Consider the following 24,630-nt stretch of genomic DNA (forward strand, 5'->3'; position numbering starts at 1 on the left):
CATTCTTAAAAGCCCAAGAAGTGGCAACTGGTCTAGTAGAATGAGCTGTAATTCTCGGATGGGGAGACTGCCCTGCCTCCAAATAAGCCTTGTGAATCAAAAGTTTCAACCAAGATGGCAAAGAAATGGCAGAGGCTTTCTGACCTTTCCTGGAATCAGAGAAAATAACAAATAAACTAGAAGTCTTTCTGAAATTCTTAATAACCTCAACATAGTATTTCAAAGCTCTCACCACATCCAAAGAATGTAGAGGTCTCTCAAGAGAATTCTTAGGATTAGGACATAAGGAAGGAACAACAATTTCCCTACTAATGTTATTAGAAATCACAACCTTAGGCAAGAATTTAAACGAAGTCCGTAAAACTGCTTTACTTGATGGAATATCAGATAAGGAGACTCACGAGAGCGCCGACAACTCATAAACTCTTCTAGCAGAAGAGATAGCCAAAAGATAAACAAGAAAGTAGTTTAATATGCAAAGAATGCATGGAGGCCAATTTAAAATTTTGCTGGAATTTTGCATCGTAATTGTCTCGAGATTGATCTGCCGTAATTATCAAAGCGTCAAGATCGTCAAATGTTGAAATTTGTGACGTAACATACGAACCCGCAATCTCAATCTGACGCAGATCGATGCAAGTTGAAAACCCCTGGAATTCGAGCGGAATTGTGTTCATTCACCTTCCTATTCGACACTATTTGAAGCTCTCACAAAGTTATAAAAAAAACAGTTACACCCACGTCTTTTTCGATGCAGCGTACCTAGTTTTCAATTCGCCACCCTTAAGGTCGCGGATGCCATAGAACTCAATGGGAGTCGGAAAACACTGAAATCTTATGTTCGATGCTGCAAGACAAGGAAGCATATCACCTAATAAAAGTCAATTACAAACTATTAAATATGTATACCCTTCAAAAATCAAACAATATTATTGCTCCACATTTGGTGCACTAGTAGATATAGGGATAACAATGAAAAATACATTACTACTTATGGATTATGCTACAACTCTCTCATTACAAATCAAGGGGACAATATTATTTCTGGTGCAAACTTTTGCTCCAAACTTGTCACACTAATAGATATAGAGATAAAAATGAAATAAATACACAACATAATACAGCTAACTTCCTTTTTTTTAAAAAAAAAAACTATGTGCACCATGTTTAAGCCATGTCATACAAGTCCCACTCTCCACTTCGCGCCATATTTGATGCAACACTTTTCACACCAATTATGATGCAAACTCCTAAATAACCCACACACTAGTGAATTTTTCCACCACTTTTGATTGGAATATGCATAATCACATGATTTATGACATCAGCCAATCTGATTCAAATATACATTATAAACTATCACTAACAAATCAAATTACTTGATACTTGTGTCATTGATCACTCATCTGAACTTGTAAGTGTCATTTGTTACATTGTGTATTATACTTTGAAAGTATGTATATGTGAAATTAGTATTAAAGATAAACATTGATGCTGACATAAGGGCACACAGTGTAATATTTTAGACAAGGATTTTAAAATTCGAATTGATGTTTGTTTCAATAAAATCTTAAGCTGATAGCTCAAAGGGATAGCCCACCTAACTTTAAACTGTCATGATTCAGATACAGCAGAAATTAAAATCACCTCTTTACTGGCATGCTATTTTCAGTGTATTTCTTCCTTCTCTTGAATTTCTTTTTCAGTAAGAAATGTCATCTTATATGCCAGGTCATTTAATAACACCTGTGAAGGGGTGTTTTTTAAAAATAGATTGCAATCAGGAGGGGTTAGACAGGTGCAGCGAGAAATCTGGCCCAGCTAGCTGAACACATCTATTTAGCCACAAGAGACAAATGTGTGCAGGCACCAATTAGCAGCTAGCTCCCACTAACTTAATTTTTCACTTTCCTATCCCTTTAAAATAGTCATAGATTTCAAATAAATACATATGATACTCTGATTACATGTTATATTACAAATGATTCCTGCTCAGAATAATAATACATTTACAATATATACATATAGTTGTATAAATAAACACAGAGATATGACAAACAACATTGTTTAGAACAAAAAAAGGAACTTTGGGACAAGTAAATACGTTTGCAAAAGATTTCTGACATAACACACACACACACACATATATATATATTAGGGGTGCGCATCTTCACTGGTCTCACGATTCGATTTGATTACGATTATCATGTCAACGATTCGATTAGATTCCACGATGCATCACGATTACTACCCATGGTTTTCATCAACAAATTCATATTTTTGTTTAGAACAGTAAATACTAAATGTGTGTATATTATAATATATATATACAGGTATACCCCGCTCATACAGCGGGTTAGGGACCGGAGCCCCGCTGTAAAGTGAAAACCGCCTTAAAGTGAAACAAGGCAGTTTTAGCTATCTTTTCACTTGCCAGTGTGTTTAAAAACTTAAAAACATGTTTAAACTAACATATATTAGAGGTGCAATATTGCTATGTTTAGTTTAACACTAGCACAGCACAGTATTCAATAAATACTGTACCTGTAAAATAGTGACAATTACTGTAGTAAAATTTGCCAGACTATAACACTGAGACACAGATTGCACTGTAATGCTGTAAACAAAGTGAACTGCACATAACAAAATGGTGTCAGTCACTTTTTTCGCAATCTCACAAAGATTACAGCACTGTCTCAAATATTTGGAGGTTAAACTTCAGCTCCACAAAGCGCTGTATAAGCGAAGCGCTGTAAAGTGACGTATACCTGTATATATATATAAAACACATAGCTATATACATGCTAACAATATATAAATTATATTCAATAAAAAAGGTTTGCATCAATCTTTACCAAACAAAAGTCCATAGCCTTTAATAGAGATATAAGTATAAAAAGTACTCATAAACTTTTCCAAAGGAACATAATTCACTATATAGGTAGTAAATGCTGTCTCCTGTCACTTTACACGCAGCATCTTTGTATAAACATAAGCCTCCAAGTTCTTATCATAAAGTGAATTCATTATACACTACCTTATAAGAATATATTATATTTGGTACCCCTATATTTTTATATTTACATAGCACCTCCACACTGTTTATACACACTGTATACACACACCAGGCACAAGGAGCTTGTCACACTGTGTTTACAAGCTGTGCCCCTGTATTTATATTTACACACGCATTGAATATCAACCGATCTGTAAACTGTACTCACAATAACGTTGCATGCGCTCCAGGTAACATTGCAACACATCACCCCATTTTGCTCAAGAACCCTCTCACCTGCACAGGGTCTGCCATCTTGCTCCATTCATGCTCCTCTATCCCCCGAAGAAAGCACTTGTGCAAGACCTCAACCATCTCACTGCGCAGGCGCGACTTAGGGATCCCCGCAACCGTAGACAACAGAGCAGAGTATGGGTTCTTTAGTCAACCATATTGGCAAAGACAGAAGTTTTCGGGTGAGAACGTTACGCAATCTGAGGGATGTTGTCCGAAAGGCATGCTTGTGGAAAGCAATAGGCTGGTCTGTGGGAGGAAATGAAGGGAGAAAGTTCCTAGTTTTGCCGGGCAGGGTCACGTGACGTGTTAATCGATTCGGCTCTTCACTGCATCAATGCAGCATCGTTAAAGGCTGCATCGCGATGCATCGTGGTACCGATTATTTTCAACACCCCTTATATATATATATATATATATATATATATATATATATATATATAGGCAAGAGACAGGTGCACTCTCACAAACAGTTCATCACATGCCAGGGTGCTAGAATAGGAGTAACATATAGGCAAGTAGGAGACAGCACTCTGAGGTCTGAGGAAGGGGAGTATTCCCCAAAACGTCACTGAATAAATCAACTTTATTATTAAGACCAGAGAGTGCTGTCTCCTACTTGCCTATATATATATATATATATATATATATATATATATATATATATATATATATATATATATATATATATATATATATATATATATATATATATATATATGTGTGTGTGTGTGTGTGTTTGTGTGTGTATACATACTAAAATATGTATGTCCAATCTTAAAAAGAATTTTAATGATTCACTCTCCACTTTGCACTAAATATGTCGCTACTTGCAATATTCACAATTAGTCCTGCTCAGAAAAAGAATACATTTACACTATATACAATAATGTGCTAAAGAGAAATGTGCTTGTTCGTGGACAGTATTGAAATGGTATAAATAAAGTTGGGAAAAGCCTGAATCGCCGCATCATCGATGACTGTTAGTTAACACCAGTCCGATGCTCTTCGCACCGTACTTGACGCGCGTGTTTTTGACGTCTTTTTTTATAAATAAGGAGATCGTATTCAGATTCGCGGCCACAATATTTGGCGAGCGTATTGACGCCCGTGAATGCAACATAGTTGATGCTTTGATAAATATCACCCATAGGCTCAAAAGGAGGAGCCTTCAAAATCCTTAAAACCAAATTATGATTCCAAGGAGGAGAAATAGACTTAATAACAGGTTTAATACGAACCAATGCATAAACAAAACAGTGAATATCATGAAGTTTAGCAATCTTTCTATGAAATAAAACAGAAAGAGCAGAGATTTGTCCCTTTAAAGTATTTGCAGACAAACCCTTATCCAAACCATCCTGAAGAAACTGTAAAATCCGAGGAATTCTAAAAGAATGCCAAGAAAAATTATGAGAGGAGCACCAGGAAATATAGGTTTTCCAAACCTGATAATAAATCTTACTCGAAACAGACTTAGGGCCTGTAACATAGTGTCAATCACTGAGTCAGAGAAACCTTTATGACTAAGAACTAAGCGTTAAATTTCCATACCTTCAAATTTAGAGATTTGAAATCCTGATAGAAAAACAGCCCTTGAGACAGGAAGTGGCCAAGGCTGAAAACTGGGCATTCGGACAAGATCCGCATACCAGAACCTGTGAGGCCATGCATGTGCTATCAGAAACACATGAGATTTTTTCCATTATGATGTTGGAAATCACTCTTGGAAGAAGAACTTGAGGTGGAAAAATGTAAGCAGGTTGGTAAAACCAAGGAACTGCTAAAGCATCCACCATCACTGCCTGAGGATCTTTGGATCTGAAAAAATATCTGGGAAGTTTCTTGTTCAAACGAGAGGCCATCAGATCTATTTCTGGAAGACTCCACATCTGTACAATCTGATTAAACACATCTAGGTGAAGAGACCACTCCCCCGGATACAAAGTCTGACGACTGAGATAATCCGCTTCCCAATTGTCTACACCTGGAATATGAATCTGAGAAATTAGACAAAAGTTGGACTCCGCCCAAGAAAGTATCTGAGATACTTCTTTTATTGCTAAAGAGCTGCGAGTCCCTCCCTGATGATTGACGTATGCCACTGTTGTGATATTGTCTGTCTGAAAACGAATGAAAAGTTCTTTCTTTAATAGAGGCCAAGTCTGAAGAGCTCTGAAGATAGCACAGAGTTCTAAAATACTGATTGGTAACCTCGCCTCTTGAAATTTCCAAACCCCGTGTGCTGTCAGAGACCACCAGACAGCTCCCCAACCTGTAAGACTTGCATACGTTGAGATCACAGTCCAGGAAGGACGAACAAAAGAGGCCCCTTGAACAATATGGTGATGGTCCAACCACCAAGACAGAGAGCGTTGAATGTTGGGATTTAAGTATATCAGTTGTGATATCCGAGTATAATCCCTGCACCATTGATTCAGCATGCAAAGCTGCAGAGGTCTCATATGAAAACGAGCAAAGGGGATCGCGTCTGATGCTGCAGTCATAAGACCTAAAACTTCCATGCACATAGCCACTGAAGGGAATGATCAAGACTGAAAGTTTAAACAAGCTAAAACCAAATTTCATTTGCCTCTTGTCTGTTAAAGACAGAGTCTTGGACACTGAATCTATCTGGAAATCTAAAAAGGTGACCCTTGTTTGAGGAATCAAGAAACTCTTTTGTAAATTGATCCTCCAACCATGCCTTTGAAGAAACCAAACTAGTTGTTTTGTGTGAAATTCAGCTAAATGAAAAGACTGAGCTAGTATCACGATATCGTCCAAATAAGGAAACACTGCAATACCCTGCTCTCTGATTACAGATAAAAGGGCACAGAGAACCTTCAAAAAGATTCTTGGAGTTGTCACTAGACCAAATGAAAGAGCGACAAACTTGTCTAGAAAAGAGAATTTTAGAAACCGATAGTGGTCTGAATGAATTGGAATATGAAGATAAGCATCCTGTAGGTCTATTGTGGACATAAAATGCCCTTGCTGAACAAAAGGCAGAGTAGTCCTTATAGTCACCATCTTGAAAGTTGGGACTCTTACAAAATGATTTAAAAGTTTCAGATCCAGAAAAGAATTCTCATTCTTTGGGACAATGAATAGATTCAAATAGAACCCCAAACCCTGTTCCTGTAGAGGAGCTGGAACAATCACCCCTGAAAGCTCTAGATCTGAAACACATTTCAGAAAAGCCTGAGCCTTCACAGGATTTGTTAGAACATGAGAAAGAAATAATCCTCCCAAGGGAGGTCTTATTCTGAAACCTATCCAATACCCTTGAGACACAATATTCTTAATCCACTAATTCTGAACAGAACCTGACCAAATTTCCTGAAATAATTTCAATCTGCCCCCCACCAGCTGAACTGGATTGAGGGCCGTACCTTCATGCAGTCTTTGGGGCTGAATTTGTTTTTTTTATAAGGCTTGGTTATATTCCAATTTGAAGATGGTCTCCAATTGGAACCAGAGGCCTTAGGGGAAGGAGTAGACTTTTGTTCCTTATTCTGACGAAAGGAACGAAAAACGATTAGAAGCCTTAAACTTACACTTAGATTTTTTATCTTGGGGTAAAAAAAACTCCCTTCCCCCCAGTGATAGCGGAAATAATAGAATCCAATTGAGAACCAAATAAATTATTACCCTGGAAAGATAGAGATAGTAATCTAGATTTAGACACTATGTCAGCATTCCAAGAATTAAGCCATAACGCTCTTCTGGCTAATATAACTAAAGACATAGATTTCATATCGATCTTTATAATCTCAGATATAGCATCACAAACGAAATGATTAGCATATTGAAGCAGAAGAATAATATTAGACAAATCAGGATGCTCTACCTGACAAGCTAAACTGTCCAACCAAAAAACTGAAGCAGCAGCCACATCAGCCATAGAAATGGCAGGTCTAAGAATATAACCAGAATGTAAATAAGCTTTCCTTAGAAAAGATTCAATTTTTCTATCTAAAGGATCCTTAAAAGAAGTACTATCTAGTAGTACGTTTGGGAAGAGTGGAAATAGCCCCATCAACCTTAGGGACTTTTTCCAAAAACTCTAAATTAGCCACAGGTAAAGGATACAACTTCTTAAACCTAGAAGAAGGATTAAAAGAAGAACCAGGCTTAGACTATTCCTTAGTAATCATATCAGAAACAGCATCTGGAATAGGAAAAACCTCAGGTGCAACCTTAGAAGGTTTAAAAACAGAATTTAAACGTTTACTGGCTTTGTTATCAAGAGGACTAGACTCTTCAATATCCAAAGTAGCCAGAACTTCCTTCAACAAAAAACGAAAATAATCAATCTTAAACAGATAGGAAGATTTTTCAATTTCAGAATCTGATTCAGGATCCTCTGAACCAGAGGAATCCTCATCAGCAGAGGATATTTCAGTATGCTCTCGGTCAATACAAATTTCAACAGAATTATGAGAAGTTTTAAAAGACCTTTTACGTTTATTTGAAGGCGGAATAGCAGACATAGCCTTATCTATAGCTGCAGCAATATAATTCTTAACATCTGCAGGAATATCAGGTACATTAGACGATGTATTAGTACTAATAGAAACATTGTCAGCATGCAAAAGCTTGTCATGACAGATGCCACATAATTGAGCTGAAGAAATAACATCAGTTAATTTACAACAGACACACTTAGCTTTGGTAGAACTATGTTCAGGCAACATGGTTTCTACAGCAACATCAGAGGCAGGATCAGACTGAGACATCTTGTAAAATGTAGAAAGAAAAAAACAACATTTAAACAAAATATCCAAAAAATAAGCATCATCGCTCTTGAAAATATGAGGGGTAATATACAAAAAATATTTGGCTCCAAGTATGACGCATGACACAAAAGGAAGTGAAAATTTTGGGGCGCCAAAGCTAACACCAGGAAATGACGCAACTCATGACTTCGTGCCAAAATAACTAACGTCAACAAAGACGCAGGAAATGACGAGACGCGTCACCATAGACGCAATTTCGCGCTAAAAATGATGCCATAAAAACAAAATTTATGCTTACCTGATAAATTTATTTCTCTTGTGGTGTATCCAGTCCACGGATTCATCCATTACTTGTGGGATATTCTCCTTCCCAACAGGAAGCTGCAAGAGGATCACCCACAGCAGAGCTGTCTATATAGCTCCTCCCCTAACTGCCACTCCCAGTCATTCGACCGAAGACAAGCAAGAAAAAGGAGAAACTATAGGGTGCAGTGGTGACTGTAGTTTAAAAAATAAATAACACCTGCCTTAAAATGACAGGGCGTGCCGTGGACTGGATACACCACAAGAGAAATAAATTTATCAGGTAAGCATACATTTTGTTTTCTCTTGTAAGGTGTATCCAGTCCACGGATTCATCCATTACTTGTGGGATACCAATACCAAAGCTATAGGACACGGATGAAGGGAGGGACAAGGCAGGCGCTTAAATGGAGGGCACCACTGCCTGTAAGACCTTTCTCCCAAAAACAGCCTCCGAAGAAGCAAAAGTATCAAATTTGTAGAATTTAGAAAAGGTATGAAGCGAAGACCAAGTCACCGCCTTACAAATCTGTTCAACAGAAGCCTCATTTTTAAAAGCCCATGTGGAAGCTACTGCTCTAGTGGAATGAGCTGTAATTCTCTCAGGAGGCTGCTGGCCAGCAGTCTCGTAAGCAAAGCGGATTAAGCTTCTTAACCAAAAAGTTGCCGAAGCCTTTTGGCCTCTCCTCTGTCCAGAGTAAACCACAAACAAAGCAGATGTTTGATGAAAATCTTTAGTGGCTTGTAAATAGAATTTTAAAGCACGGACCACATCAAGATTGTGTAATAGACGTTCCTTCTTTGAAGAAGGATTAGGAGATAGTGAAGGAACAACAATCTCCTGATTGATATTCTTATTAGATACCACCTTAGGAAGAAACCCAGGTTTGGTACGCAACACTACCTTATCAGCATGGAAAATGAGATAAGGAGAATCACATTGTAAAGCCAATAACTCTGAAACTTGTCGAGCTGAGGAGATAGCTACCAAAAACAGAACTTTCCAAGACAACAGCTTGATATCAATGGAATGCAAAGGTTCAAACGGAACCCCTTGAAGAACTTTAAGAACTAAATTTAGACTCCATGGTGGAGCAACAGGTTTAAACACAGGCTTGATTCGAACTAAAGCCTGACAAAACGCCTGAACGTCTGGAGTATTAGCCAGACGCTTGTGCAAAAGAATAGACAGAGCAGAAATCTGTCCCTTTAATCAACTAGCTGACAATCCTTTCTCCAATCCTTCTTGGAGAAAAGATAATATTCTAGGAATCCTGACTTATTCCATGAGTTACTCCATGAGTAACCCTTGGATTCACACCAATGAAGATATTTACACCATATCTTATGATAGATTTTCCTGGTAACCGGTTTTCGAGCCTGAATTAAGGTATCAATGACCGATTCAGAGAAACCACACTTTGATAAAATCAAGCGTTCAATCTCCAAGCAGTCAGATGCAGAGAAATTAGGTTTGGATGGTTGAAAGGACCCTGAAGTAGAAGGTCCTGCCTCAGCGGCAGGGTCCATGGTGGACAGGATGACATGTCCACCAGGTCTGCATACCAAGTCCTGCATGGCCACACAGGTGCTATCAAAATCACCGAAGCTCTCTCCTGCCTGATCTTGGCAATCAGACGAGGGATCAGAGGAAACGGTGGAAACACATAAGCCAGGTTGAAGGACCAAGGCGCTGCAAGAGCATCTATCAGCGTTGCCTTGGGGTCCCTGGACCTGGTCCCGTAACAAGGAAGCTTGGCGTTCTGGCGAGACGCCATGAGATCCAGTTCTTGTTTGCCCCAAAGTTGAATCAACTGAGCAAATACCTCCGGATGAAGTTCCCATTCTCCCAGATGAAAAGTCTGCCGACTTAGAAAATCCGCCTCCCAGTTCTCGACACCTGGGATATGGATAGATGATAGATAGCAGGAGTGAACCTCTGCCCATAGAATTATCTTTGAAACCTCCAACATTGCTAGGGAACGCCTTGTTCCCCCCTGATGGTTGATGTAGGCTACAGTCGTGATATTGTCCGACTGAAATCTGATGAACCTGACCCCAGCTAGCTGAGGCCATGCCTGAAGAGCATTGAGAATTGCTCTTAGTTCCAGAATGTTTATCGGAAGGAGTGCCTCCTCCTGAGTCCACGAGCCCTGAGCCTTCAGGGAGTTCCAGACTGCACCCCAGCCCAGAAGGCTGGCATCTGTCGTTACTATAGTCCAATCTGGCCTGCGGAAGCTCATCCCCTTGGACAGATGGACCTGACATAGCCACCAGAGAAGAGAATCCCTGGTTTCTTGATCCAGATTTAGTAGAGGGGACAAATATGTGTAATCCCCATTCCACTGACTAAGCATGCAAAGTTGCAGCGGCCTGAGATGTAGGCGGACAAACGGTACTATGTCCATTGCCGCTACCATTAACCCGATTACTTCCATACACTGAGCCCCTGAAGGACGAGAAGTGGAATAAAGAACACGGCAAGAGTCTAGAAGACAATCTGGCCTTCGTTAGGTAAATCTTCATTTCTACCGAATCTATCAGAGTCCCTAGGAATGAAACTCTTGTTAGAGGTGATAGAGAACTCTTTTCTTCGTTCACCTTCCACCCATGGGACCTTAGAAATGCCAGAACAATGTCCGTATGGGACCTTGCGATTTGAAAAGTCGCCGCCTGTATTAGAATGTCGTCTAAGTAAGGGGCTACTGCTATACCCCGCGGCCTTAGGACCGCTAGGAGGGACCCTAGAACCTTCGTAAAGATTCTTGGTGCCGTGGCCAACCCGAAGGGAAGAGCCACAAACTGGTAGTGCCTGTCTAGAAAGGCAAACCTGAGAAAACAATGATGATCTTTGTGTATCGGGAAGTGAAGATAAGCATCCTTTAAGTCTACGGTAGTAATATATTGACCCTCCTGGATCATAGGAAGGATGGTTCGAATAGTCTCCATCTTGAAGGATGGGACTCTGAGAAATTTGTTTAAGATCTTGAGATCTAAGATTGGTCTGAATGTTCCCTCTTTCTTGGGAACCACAAACAGATTTGAATAAAAGCCCTGCCCCTGTTCCTCCTTTGGAACTGGGTGGATCACTCCCATAACTAGGAGGTCTCGAACACAATGTAAGAACGCCTCTCTCTTTATGTGGTTTAAAGATAAATGTGAGAAATGAAATCTCCCTTTTGGGGGAGAGGTTTTGAATTCCAGAAGATAACCCTTGGACACAATTTCCAATGCCCAGGGATCCTGGACATCTCTTGCCCAAGCCTGGGCGAAGAGAGAGAGTCTGCCCCCTACTAGATCCGTTTCCGGATTGGGGGCTGCTCCTTCATGCTGTCTTAGAGGCAGCAGCAGGCTTTTTGGCCTGTTTCCCCTTGTTCCAAGCCTGGTTAGGTCTCCAGACCGGCTTAGACTGGGCAAAAGTTCCCTCTTGCTTTGTGTTAGAGGAAGTTGAAGCTGCGCCACTCTTGAAGTTTCGAAAGGGCCGAAAACTAGACTGTTTGGTCCTTAATTTGTTGGACCTGTCTTGAGGAAGGGCGTGACCTTTTCCTCCAGTGATGTCAGAAATGATCTCCTTCAGTCCAGGCCCGAATAGGGTCTGTCCTTTGAAGGGAATGTTGAGAAGTTTAGACTTTGAAGTCACGTCAGCTGACCAGGATTTAAGCCATAGCGCCCTACGCGCCTGAATAGCAAAACCTGAATTTTTAGCCGTTAGTTTGGTTAAATAAACAACGGCGTCAGAAACAAATGAATTGGCTAGCTTAAGGGCCCTAAGCTTGGCAATAATATCTTCCAACAGGGTTTCAACCTGTAGAGCCTCCTCTAGAGACTCAAACCAGAAAGCCGCAGCAGCAGTGACTGGGGCAATGCATGCAAGAGGCTGGAGAATAAAACCTTGTTGAATAAAAATTTTCTTAAGGTAACCCTCTAATTTTTTAGCCATTGGATCTAGAAAAGCACAACTGTCCTCGACAGGGATAGTGGTACGCTTAGCTAGAGTAGAAACTGCTCCCTCCACCTTAGGGACCGTCTGCCACAAGTCCCGTGTAGCGGCGTCTATAGGAAACATCTTTTTAAAAACAGGAGGGGGAGAGAACTGTACACCTGGTCTATCCCATTCCTTAGTAATAATTTCAGAAAACCTCTTAGGGATTGGAAAGACATCAGTGTAAGTAGGTACTGCATAGTATTTATCCAATCTACATAATTTCTCTGGGACTACAATAGCGTCACAGTCGTCCAGAGTTGCTAAGACCTCCCTGAGCAATATGCGGAGGTGCTCAAGCTTAAATTTAAATATAGACATATCAGAATCAGGTTGAAGTATCTTCCCTGAATCAGAAAAATCACCCACAGATTGAAGCTCCCCTGCTTCAGCTTCAGTACATTGTGAGGGTGTATCAGACATAGCCACTAAAGCGTCAGAGAGCTCTGTATTTATTCTAGTCTCAGAGCTGTCTCGCTTTCCTTGCAATCCTGGCAGTTTAGATAATACCTCTGTAAGGGTATGATTCATAACTGCTGCCATGTCTTGCAAGGTATACGCAATGGGCGTGCTAGATGTACTAGGCGTCCCCTGAGCGGGAATCATAGGTTCTGGGGAGAGTTAGACTGCATAACTTCCTCCTTGTCAATTTCTTCCGGTGATAAATTTTTTAAAGCCAGAAAATGGTCTTTGTAATCTATAGTAAAATCAGTGCATTTGGTACACATTCTAAGAGGGGGTTCCACAATGGCTTCTAAACATAATGAACAATGAGTTTCCTCTATGTCAGACATGTTTAAACAGACTAGTAATGAGACCAGCAAGCTTGGAAAACACTTTAATAACTGTGAACAAGCAAAAAATAAAAACAGTACTGTGCCTTTAAGAGAAAAAAACAATCACAGAAACGGCAAAACAGTGAAAAAAGCAGTAAATCTTACGAAATTTTTACAGTGTGTATAATAGACTGAAATAGCATTGCACCCACTTGCAAATGGATGATTAACCCCTTAGTTTCAAAACCGGATCAAAAAAACGATATAAACGTTTTTTAAACAGTCACAACCAACTGCCACAGCTCTACTGTGGCTCCTACCTGCCCATACAATGACTTTGGAAGGCACAAAAACCCTTTAGAGAGGTCCTATATGTTCAGGGGACTCCTTCAGGGAAGCTGGATGTCTCAAGCTGTAAAAACTACTGCGCAATTTAGGCGCGAAAATAGGCCCCTCCCAACCTGTACTGACAGTGAGAGGGCCTTAAAAAACTATCCCTAGGCAAAATTTAGTCAGCCATGTGGAAAAACTGGGCCCCAGAATAAAGTTTTATCACCATTTGTCATAAACGTTTATATACATCAAGCAAATGTTATATCTATTCAGAAATGAGAGTAAATAACTAAAATATTACCCTATACAGCAAGCATGATACCAGTCGTTATTAAATCACTGTAATCAGGCTTACCTTAAATAAATCAGGCACTGTCAGTATTTTCTAGCTTATCATCTCTCTATAAAAATTTAAAGCTGCACATACCTCAGAGCAGGTAACCCTGCACGCTATTCCCTCAGCTGAAGTTACCCATCTCTTCAGTTATGTGTGAGAACAGCAGTGGATCTTAGTTACAACCTGCTAAGATCATCAAAAACCTCAGGCAGACTCTTCTTCAACTTTCTGCCTGAGGCTAAAATAGTACAACTCCGGTACCATTTGAAAATAATAAACTTTTGATTGAAGATAAACTACATTAATGCACCACATCTCTCTAGCTACTTCCCTTGTCGAGAGCTGCAAGAGAATGACTGGGAGTGGCAGTTAGGGGAGGAGCTATATAGACAGCTCTGATGTGGGTGATCCTCTTGCAGCTTCCTGTTGGGAAGGAGAATATCCCACAAGTAATGGATGAATCCGTGGACTGGATACACCTTACAAGAGAAAAAAAAATATGCCATAAAAAACGGCATTTTGCGTCCTCGCAAGCCTAGTTTGCCTGCAAAAATTTTGGAAAACAAAGTCAAATTGAAAAAACTGGAACCCCAGGAAAGAAAAAATTAAATAATCTTCCCAAACATAAATTCCATACTGAAACTGATAGTCTGCAAAAAAAGGGAAATATACATAGACCTGACTCATGGAAAATATAAGCAAACACATATATTTAAAACTTTACAATATAATACAAAGCGCCAAACATAGCTGAGAGTGTCTTAAGAAATTATACATATTTACTAGAAGACACCCATCCACATATAGCAGACAGCCAAACAAGCACTGAAAAATATCAGCAGAGGTAATGGTATTGGAGTATAAAGTCGATCTGAAAAGGGAGGCAGGGGATAAATCCCTACGACCGATTACAGAGAACCTTTGAAAGGATTTCCCATGGGTGAAACCACTAAATCAACAGGCAATACTCCTTTTACACCCCTCTGACAAACACTGTACTCTAAGAGGAATTGGGCTTCAAAAATGCTTAGAAGCGCCTATCATAGAAGAAATCAAGCACAACTTACTTCACCACCTCCATAGGAGGCAAAGTTTGTAAAACTGAGGTATGTGTGTGGTGGGAGGTGTATTTATAGGCATTTTGAGGTTTGGGAAACTTTGCCCCCTCCTGGTAGGAATGTATATCCCATACGTCACTAGCTCATGGACTCTTGCCACTTACATGAAAGAAATTGCATCTGAATCATGAAAGAAAAAAATTAGGTTTTATATCTCTTTAAGTCTAGTGGGGGTCATGATTAGTGAGTTGGGTTCAGCATATTAGGATTTACTTATGTTAGTGGTTTAGGAGTTAATGTAATGTTTTGGGGTTAATGTAGTGTTTTCAAATGAACAAATGCAATAAAAATAAATTACAATATTTTTTAATCCATCCATTTGTAATTCTTTCAGTTTCTGCAGGTGGCAATTTGTTAGTCTTTTTTTTTTCTTTTTTTTGACAAATGCAGTAAATAACTCCAATTGGTTAAAGGAATATTAAACGGTGTTCCTTTGGTAAAAACAAATATGTTAAATCAAACCATAAAAAACCTAAATAAATAAGTGCTCAACAAAGTACAGTGCAAAGCTGGACTAAATAAGAAGGTACGCCAAAGTTGGCCAAAATGCCAAGTGCAATGTAGTGATAATTCTATATTAGACAATGTATCAAAAATAATGTATCAAAAAATAAAAAATATATATAATAACATAAAACAATAAGTGAATGATTCGTAGCTCAATATAATTAATGATATTTCATATCCTCGTGAGTGTTCAATAAACTTAGATTATTCACTCCAAAAAACGCAAAGCAGTTCTTGCAAGTGTCTAAAAATACACGATTAGATTCCAATGAGTGTTCAGAAACGTGCTTGTAAATGATGGAGGCAGCTCTCTTGTGAAGATGACGAGGTAAACAACAAATCCTAAAGGGTAGGATGAGAAATAGAGGCGTCTCGTGTGTTACCATAAAGGCCAAAGTAGTATGTATATCGTAGGTGCAAAGTAACGCAGGAACACGTTCTCCCAAGGATTTGCAGGAAGGTGACAGGAGCCCAAGTTCGGTTCATACATCCACCGGTACTAGACTTGACCCCAGTCTGCTGAATATTGCACTGGTTGTGCACCTTGGTTTTTGCGTATATTTGAGATATACATACTTGCCTTAGCTATTTGGCCTTTATGGTATCACACTAGGCGCCTCTATTTCTCGTCCTACCCTTTAGGATTTGTCATAAAAAAAAACTAAATGTTTACCTAATAAATTATTTTCTTTCAAGATGATGAGATGACGAGCTAGACGCCAAGTGATGCACGCAACAAATGCCTGAAGGCGGATTTGTCATTGTTCACCTAAATAAAGTGTAAAATGTTGTCGGAGGAATGGCGCAATGTTTACCATCACTGTATGGTAAATATTTAACAAATGAAGCGTCATTTAAAAATGTCATGAATTAAAGTTCCCCTGTTTTGAATAATCGTTTTATATACTGTGCAGCACAATCGTTAAGTTTACAATCACTTTAATAAAAAGACTAAGGGGCCTGTGTATCAAAGGTCTTGCGTACCTGATCCGACAGTGCGGAATCAGGTCCACAAGACCTCGCTGAATGCGGAGAGCAATACGCTCTCCGTATTCAGCATTGCACCAGCAGCTCACAAGAGCTGCTGGTGCAACGCTGCCCCCAGCAGACTCGCAGCCAATGGGCCGCCAGCAGGGAGCTGTCAATCAACCCGATCGTACTCTATCGGGTTGAATTGTGGCGATTCCTGTCCGCCTGCTCAGAGCAGACGGACAGTGTTATGGAGCAGCGCTCTTTAGACTGCTGCTTCATAACTGCTGTTTCTGTGTCTGAAGACTCGCCAGAAACACGGGCCCACAAGCTCCATACGGAGCTTAATAAATGGGCCTCAATGATTTAACACCTACTCTGAATTTCAAACAAGCAGAAGATTTTTTTCTGTCAAATTTATTTTTTCTCCCAGCCAATCACAGACTAGTATACCCTGTGAGCTTGTGCACATGCTCAGTAGTATCTTGTTCCCCAGAAAGTGTGCATATAAAAAGACTGTGCAAAAATTGATAATAGAAGTAAATTGGAAAGTGTCTTAAAACTGCTGCTCTATCTGAATCATGAAAGTTTATTTTGACTTGAGTGTCCCTTTAAGTATATACAATAAAATAGACTGTTTAAAGTCCCTTTAAATGGTTTTGGAATAAAATGCACATCTCTAACAATTATATATTGGGAAGTTGTTTAAACTGTGCGCTGTATCTGAATCGTGAAACATTTGGTGTTTCATGTCCCTAAAAGTCAGAAATAAACTTTCATGATTTATTTAAATTATGCAATCAAGTTTTTTTCTTGTATCAAATGTACTTTGTTCTCCTTGATTTCCTTTTATGAAAAGCATATATCTAAATATCCTGAAGAGTGTGGATGTGTCCTGAGCACTATATGGAGACAGAGATCAGGACATGGGTACGCTATGTATATATTGTATCTATGCTCTACAGCAAAGAATACCAGCATGAAGTACATTCCATAAGTTACATTTTGACTGTCAAATCCCTTTTAGCTATGGTTTTAACTTTTTATTAAATGACTCTTAACTACAATAGAATTGCACAATCAACAAATACATAGTAAAAAAAGAATAATGCAATATCTCTTACAATGAGGTTTCCGCCCATTTTACCTGCCATCAGCCAATCATAGACTCATATGTGTATTTACGTGAACTCCTGCACATGCTCAGTAGGAGCTGGTGCCTCTAAAAATCTGCACATAAAAATTAAATAATTAAGAAGGACATTAAACACTTTGAGATGGTAATATAAACAGATAAATCATAAGTATATATATATATATATATATATATATATATATATATATATATATATATATATATGCACTGTATATACTATATATATATATATATATATATACACTGTATATAATATATATATATATATATATATATATATATATATATATATATATATATATATACTGTATATATAATGTCTTTTCAGCTCCTGTTAGAAATGGAAGTGCAGAACACTGTTATATTCCATACAGCCATTGGCTGCTCACTCTAGTGACCTATTTATAACTGTCCCTAATTGGCCTACGTTACAACATGACAGCTCCCATTGTTTTATAGACACTAAAACTTTACACTTATTTTCTCAATATTTAAACAGCTAATGCAACTTTAAAAAATAAATTTACACATTATTCTCAGACTAATCTTTCTTCTAAATGCATCATTCTACCTAGCATTTATTTAGTGTTTAATGTCCCTTTAAAGTAAATTGGGGACGGCGGAGCCTGGAGCTCAACAAGAATGGAGGTGTAATTTAGGAGCTCCGTAAAACACTGCCTAAATCCTAATATATATAGGGCAAATATCTACTAGATAACTCAGGAGGGATGCACTGAGGTACCTGCGATAACGAAGCAGGAAGATTGGAGGCTAAACTAATCGGTGCGGCACTAATCAGGCACCAGATGAAGCGGAGATTGAGCGGAGCCGTCCGCCATCTTAACCACGCGGTCGCATGTCTATAAGGAAGCCTGGCTACCCCATTAAGGAGACGGATGAAGGGGAAACAAAGTCGAAGTGCCTGATATAAAAGCTCGCCCTGGTATACCTGTACACACCATTGAGCTGAGCCGATCGCGGGTATAATACCCATTATAATAAGGGCCGAAAGCAGAGGCTGAAGTATTGCGCATGAGATAAGCTGCTAGATCCGGTAAGGGGAGTGAGACTTTTTTTTCTGTGACCGGATTATTAACTGAAAGGGTGCAGACACTATAAATAAAAGACTGCAACACAACTATGAAAAGGGACTATAGAAAACAAAATGAACAGTTAATGCTCTCAAAATAACAGCCTAATAAACACCATGCGACTGCCACTCAAGGTTCCTGTCTCCTTTTCTAACCCCAGATAACATTGACACGCACTATGGGACATAAAGTATATTCAATAGACTATGCTACAATAAGGTTCCAATAAAAGGACTCCAGCTCCTTAATGAACTGACAAACATTTATAATAAAGGCACAGTCTACTCTCATTACAGAAAAGATAGTGTAAAACTGAGACTTGGCATCTAATCTCTATATACCCAGAGGCACTAAAGTGATTGACACTGTTTCAGATACGCATGCAAGAAAACTTGTTAATGAGAGGAAAGCAGACTCCAAAAGATACCAGGCTATAATATTATGTGTTTGCAAGAGTTCTCAGCATGTTAAATATGTAACAAGATAATAAAGGCCAATATACATACAGAAACAAAGCAATCATTTCCCATAAGCATACCCCCTGACATAAGGGGTTAAACAAAGCAAGATAATTACATCTAACGAGAGGAGAGGGACTTTCTCCCCCTTTTTTTTTCTTGTCTCAGCATCTCAACTCACACTACTCACAATCTCCTCGGAGTGCCAGCTCATACCCTCCAACATGACAGCCAGAAAGCAAAACAAATCTTCCCAAGGGCTTAAAACTCCAACAGCTACCATGTTTTTCAAACCGGTAAAAGAGAAGGTACTAGAAACAACCAATCCTGTTCCAGAAGATGACATAGACTCAGAAACAGATTCACAGATTAATGAGGATGACTCTATACCAGCTACAAGAGCTGACCTCAAGACCCTGGTGTCCAAACACGATATTAATAAAAATTTTGAGAAGCTCTGGGAAAAATTTGACTCATTTCAAAGTACGGTGACCAACAGTCTCACAGAAATAAAGCAAGATGTCACAGATTTGGGCTCTAGAGTGGCGGCCTTAGAGGAGGTTGAAACCTCAATGTCTGAAGATTTAGCAAGCTTCAATCAGCAACTTACCGCTCAACAACAAGAGGTTAATGAGATGCAGGACAAATTAGAAGACATTGAAAATAGAAACCGCAGAAGTAATCTACGCTTAAAAGGGATTCCAGAGTCTGTCTCAGCAGAGGAGCTGAACATCTATCTACACCAGCTCTTCCAAGCCATTTCAGGAGAAGTTACCGAAGAGAAATTCCAGCTAGAAAGAGCACACAGAGCACTGAGAGCTAGACCAAAAGAAGTGGATCCACCTAGAGATGTAATTGTTAAATTCCTCAGATTTCCAGACAAAGAAGAAATCCTGGCGGCAGCTAGGAAAAACCCTACATTTAAATTTCAGGGATCAGTGGTCCAATTTTACCAAGACTTGTGTGTCAGAACACTACAAAGAAGAAGCTATCTGAGACCTCTCACTACCCTTTTGAGGAAGCACCAGATCAGATATAGATGGGGGTTCCCCTTCAATCTATATATTCAACATAATGGTAGATCCCTAAGTCTCAGAGAACCAATGGAGATCCCAGATATCTGTACCAAACTACATATAGAGACTCCAGATCTCCCGCAGTTGAAGCAAGTGATTGACACATCGCAACAAGCGGCTGGAGTAGGCCAGCCTCAGCGACAAAAGTGGACAAGAGTCACAAAGAAGAAAACCAAGACATGACATTATCAACTGCCTAGAGGTTTGATACACAGGTCTTACACCAGTGGAGTGTAAGCGTTTAGGTTTCTACCCGTAAATATTATTATAAAGTTACCAACTTGGGCTTAGAGCCTGAGTTGATACGAAATGCACAAAAGTTCTCAAATTATGAGATTTAAGTTTAGTTTAAAAGTTGGAAAGTTAAGAGACTAAGGTTACGAGTAACACTTTAGGTTATACATATCTCAGAGAAGGAACTATGCAGGTTTTAATAGGTTATAGCTGACCTGAAACAAGCAGGAACACCTGTTTGCCCAAAGATATTCTGTTAGCAGTGGGAGTATGATACGCTCATAAAGTGTATTATACACAGGAGGGAGGTAGGGAAGGAGAAGGAGGTTTTTGTATCCTTTTTCTTACTTTTTATGTTTTTCTCCTGCATGTAGTTTTCAAATGCAGGAGAAACATGTTTTTTATTGTTTTTTTTGTTTTTATTGTTTATATGAAAATTATGCTGAATCTGTTATATAACTTGTCTGATGTTGCTCTTGTTTTTGTTTTTTCACACTTCATTGCCTGCAAATGTGGGAGGTCTAATAATGAAAGCTTGCATCCGCAAATCATAAAGAACGAGGTAATAATTGACAGAATAGTAGATCCAGAGGGGAGAGCCCTAGACTCCAAACTGTAAGTAATGACTGACGATATATGTTTAATTTCACATAATGTAAGAGGCCTCAATACAGACCTTAAACGACGTACAGCGATAACCCAATATTTAAGGTTAAAAGCCAATATAATATTCTTACAAGAAACTCATTTTATCAAAGAAGTAGTACCGAAATACTGGTCCAAAAGTTTTACACAACATTACCACTCAACAACAGATACAAAAAAGAGGGGGGTTTCGATTCTGTTACACCAATCCCTGGGATTTGTAGTAGAGGAAACGATCAAAGACCCAGAAGGGAGATTCCTAATAGTTCGAGGGAGGCAGCGAGATAAACAAATTGTGTTATGCAATATTTATGCACCTAATGAGACACAAATATCTTTTTTCTCTCACATATCCTTCTTGTTAACCCAATGGTCCCAAGCGAGGATTCTGTTAGGGGGGGATTTCAATATAGAGTTATACACACACCAACACATAGGCAAGTCTAAACCGACTCAAAAACAACAGAGACATAACTCCTTGATTAAAAAAATCAAAGAGACCTTTTCATCACATAACTTAATAGATTCTTGGGACACATTATATGGAAAGACCACAGAATACACATACTATTCTCATGCACATAATACCTATTCTAAATTGGACTATATTTATTTAAGCCAGATATGGATTCCTGACTTGATATCTTCAGCTATAATCCCGTGTGTTTGGTCAGATCATTCTATTATCCAAGTAATCATTAAGGAAACATTCCACATCAGCACAAAACGCTCCTGGAATTATGATCCTGCAGTACTGCAGAAACCAGGCATACATGACTCTATCTCACAAAATATGTTAGAATACTGGGCAATTAATACAGGTTCCACCACTAACCCAATTAACACATGGGCAGCTCACAAACCTTTTATTAGAGGATTACTCATTAAAGAAAAAGCGGCCATTAACAAAGCTAACAGAAGCCAAATAGATTCTTTACAAAAACAAATAGAATCCCTTACTAAACTACACCAACAAAACCTATCAGCAACAGTATTTCAGGAACTACAGACTAAAAGACTAGAATTATCAACAATCTTAAATACAGCCTCCCTTAGGGCAGCTCACAAACTGAAATCACAATACTTTCTTTATTCCAATAAGCCAGATAAATATTTAGCACATAAGCTTAGGGAAAAGACAAAAGCCTATTCTATACCATTTCTACAGAAAGATGATGGCACTTGTACCTCAAACCCGCAAGAGATAGCCGATAACTTTGCTCAATACTATGCCCAGCTCTATGATGGGGGAAAAACAGCACATAATAATCAGACTAGACAATTACTACATAGATTTTTAGATGAGGCCAAACTCTCACCAATTGATAATAAAGTTAACGACGAACTGAATGCGAAGGTGTCAGCCAGGGAGGTCCTCATAGCCATTAAAGAACTCAAACCCGGAAAGGCAGCAGGCCCAGACGGGTTTCCAGGTGAATACTTCCAACTCTTCAAAACAATTCTAATCCCGCATGTAGTTACATTCTGCAATGAAATTTTACAAGGTAGGGAAATCCCAAGAGATATTCTGCAAGCTAAGATAGTGGTGATCCCCAAACCAGGAAGGAATCCAAAATTATGCCAAAATTATAGACCAATATCCCTAATCAACCAAGATATAAAAATTTTCACGAAGATCTTGGCAAACAGACTTAAGACTCATTTACCAGACATGATCCACCCGGACCAGGTGGGATTCATTTTAGGAAGGGAAGCCCCAGATAATACTAGGCGCACGGTCTCCCTGGTTGACTACCTGAACAAGACGCAGACGCCTTCTCTGGTCCTGTCTTTGGACGCGGAGAAGGCGTTTGACAGAATAGATTGGGATTTTATGCTAGAGGTTTTAACCAAAATGGGTTTTAAAGGATCATTCTTACAAGCCATAAAGGGCATCTACTCCTTTCCTACAGCATACATTAGAGCGGCAGGTTATCAGTCCAAAAGTATAGATATTCGAAATGGTACAAGGCAAGGCTGCCCCTTGTCACCACTTCTATTTGCGCTTTGTATAGAGCCCTTGGCAGCAAAGATACGTTTATCCCCGGAGGTTCAAGGAGTCAAGATAGGCAAGGAGGAATTTAAAATATCCCTCTTTGCAGACGACGTCCTCCTTACCCTGACCAAACCATTGTTATCCCTACCCCACCTATATCAAATCCTACAAGATTACTCAGACATCTCGGGATACAAGCTTAATCAAGAAAAATGCGAGGCATTACCCATTGCCCTCCCAACCCATACCAAAAAGCTTATCGAAACTAATTTTTCGTTCAGCTGGGCCAAAGAAGCAATCAAGTATTTAGGTATTCGAATATCAAGCGATATCTCAGACCTTTACAGACTGAATTACGTCCCCCTATATAAAACAATTAGGAAAGAGATCAAAACTTGGAAGGCAGGAGGCTTCTCTCTATATGGTCGCTTATCGACAATTAAAATGAACATTCTACCAAGGTTACTTTATTTTTTTAGGGCTTTGCCGATCAAGATTCCCATTCCAGAACTTAATAAACTTCAAACAGATTTAGTTGGGTTTTTACGAGGAAGCAAAAAAGCTAGGATACCATCACAAATACTAATGCAACATAAACAGCTAGGGGGGGTTGGAGTACCAAACTTACTCACCTACTACCAGGCAGCGAGACTAGCTCAGACCACCTTGATAAGTAACAAACATAATGAATTAATATGGGTGAGAGTGGAAACTTCAATTGCAGGATACGGGCACCCGGAGGACATTATGTGGGAACCTATAGGGGGAGGGGCACTGGGAGGGACAAAAGCCTTGAAACTGACGAAAGAGATGATGACACTGTGGCACACGATGTCCACTACTCTAAAACTACTACCATCAGACTCACTAATAAGACCACTGAGGACACTCATGGGCCAAGACTTTCAGGGGCAAATTGGCAAATGGGCAAATAAGGGACTCTATAGGGTAGCTGATTTTCTTCATAAAGGTAAAATAGCCACATATCAACAGATACAAGAAAAAATATTACCAGATAAACTACATTGGTTTCTATACCTACAAATAGCATCGACTATCACTAAATTCATACCACAAACCCCTAGACAGTGCTTGACTGCAATGGAAAGACTGTGTACTACAGGCTCCAGACATAAAAAACTCATCTCCTCCATATACATGACGCTACAAACAGCTAAACACACTTCTAAATCATCTATAATGGAGAAATGGGAACTTGATACTAATACAAGATATTCTAAAGAAGAATGGGAAGGTATCTTTCACGACTCAGGGAAAGGTATGATCTGTGCAGACTTCAAAGAAAATTGCATTAAAACGGTATTCAGATGGTACCTCACCCCAATAATCACGTCACACTACACACAAAACAAAAGCAAACATTGTTATAGAGGCTGTTCAGTGATGGGAACATATATTCATATGTGGTGGGAATGCCCACAGATCCAACAAATATGGTCTAACCTATCTAAGTTATTAAGCGAGGTGCTTTCTGAAAATATTACCTTGACAATGACACAAGCTCTGTTAAACGAACGCATAAAACCCTTTAATTCAACTACGAACACATTCATACACATCCTTTGTACGGCAACTAGGATATGCGTAGCAAGATACT

Source organism: Bombina bombina, chromosome 1 (genome assembly GCF_027579735.1).
Source record: "Bombina bombina isolate aBomBom1 chromosome 1, aBomBom1.pri, whole genome shotgun sequence".
Classification (NCBI taxonomy): domain Eukaryota; kingdom Metazoa; phylum Chordata; class Amphibia; order Anura; family Bombinatoridae; genus Bombina; species Bombina bombina.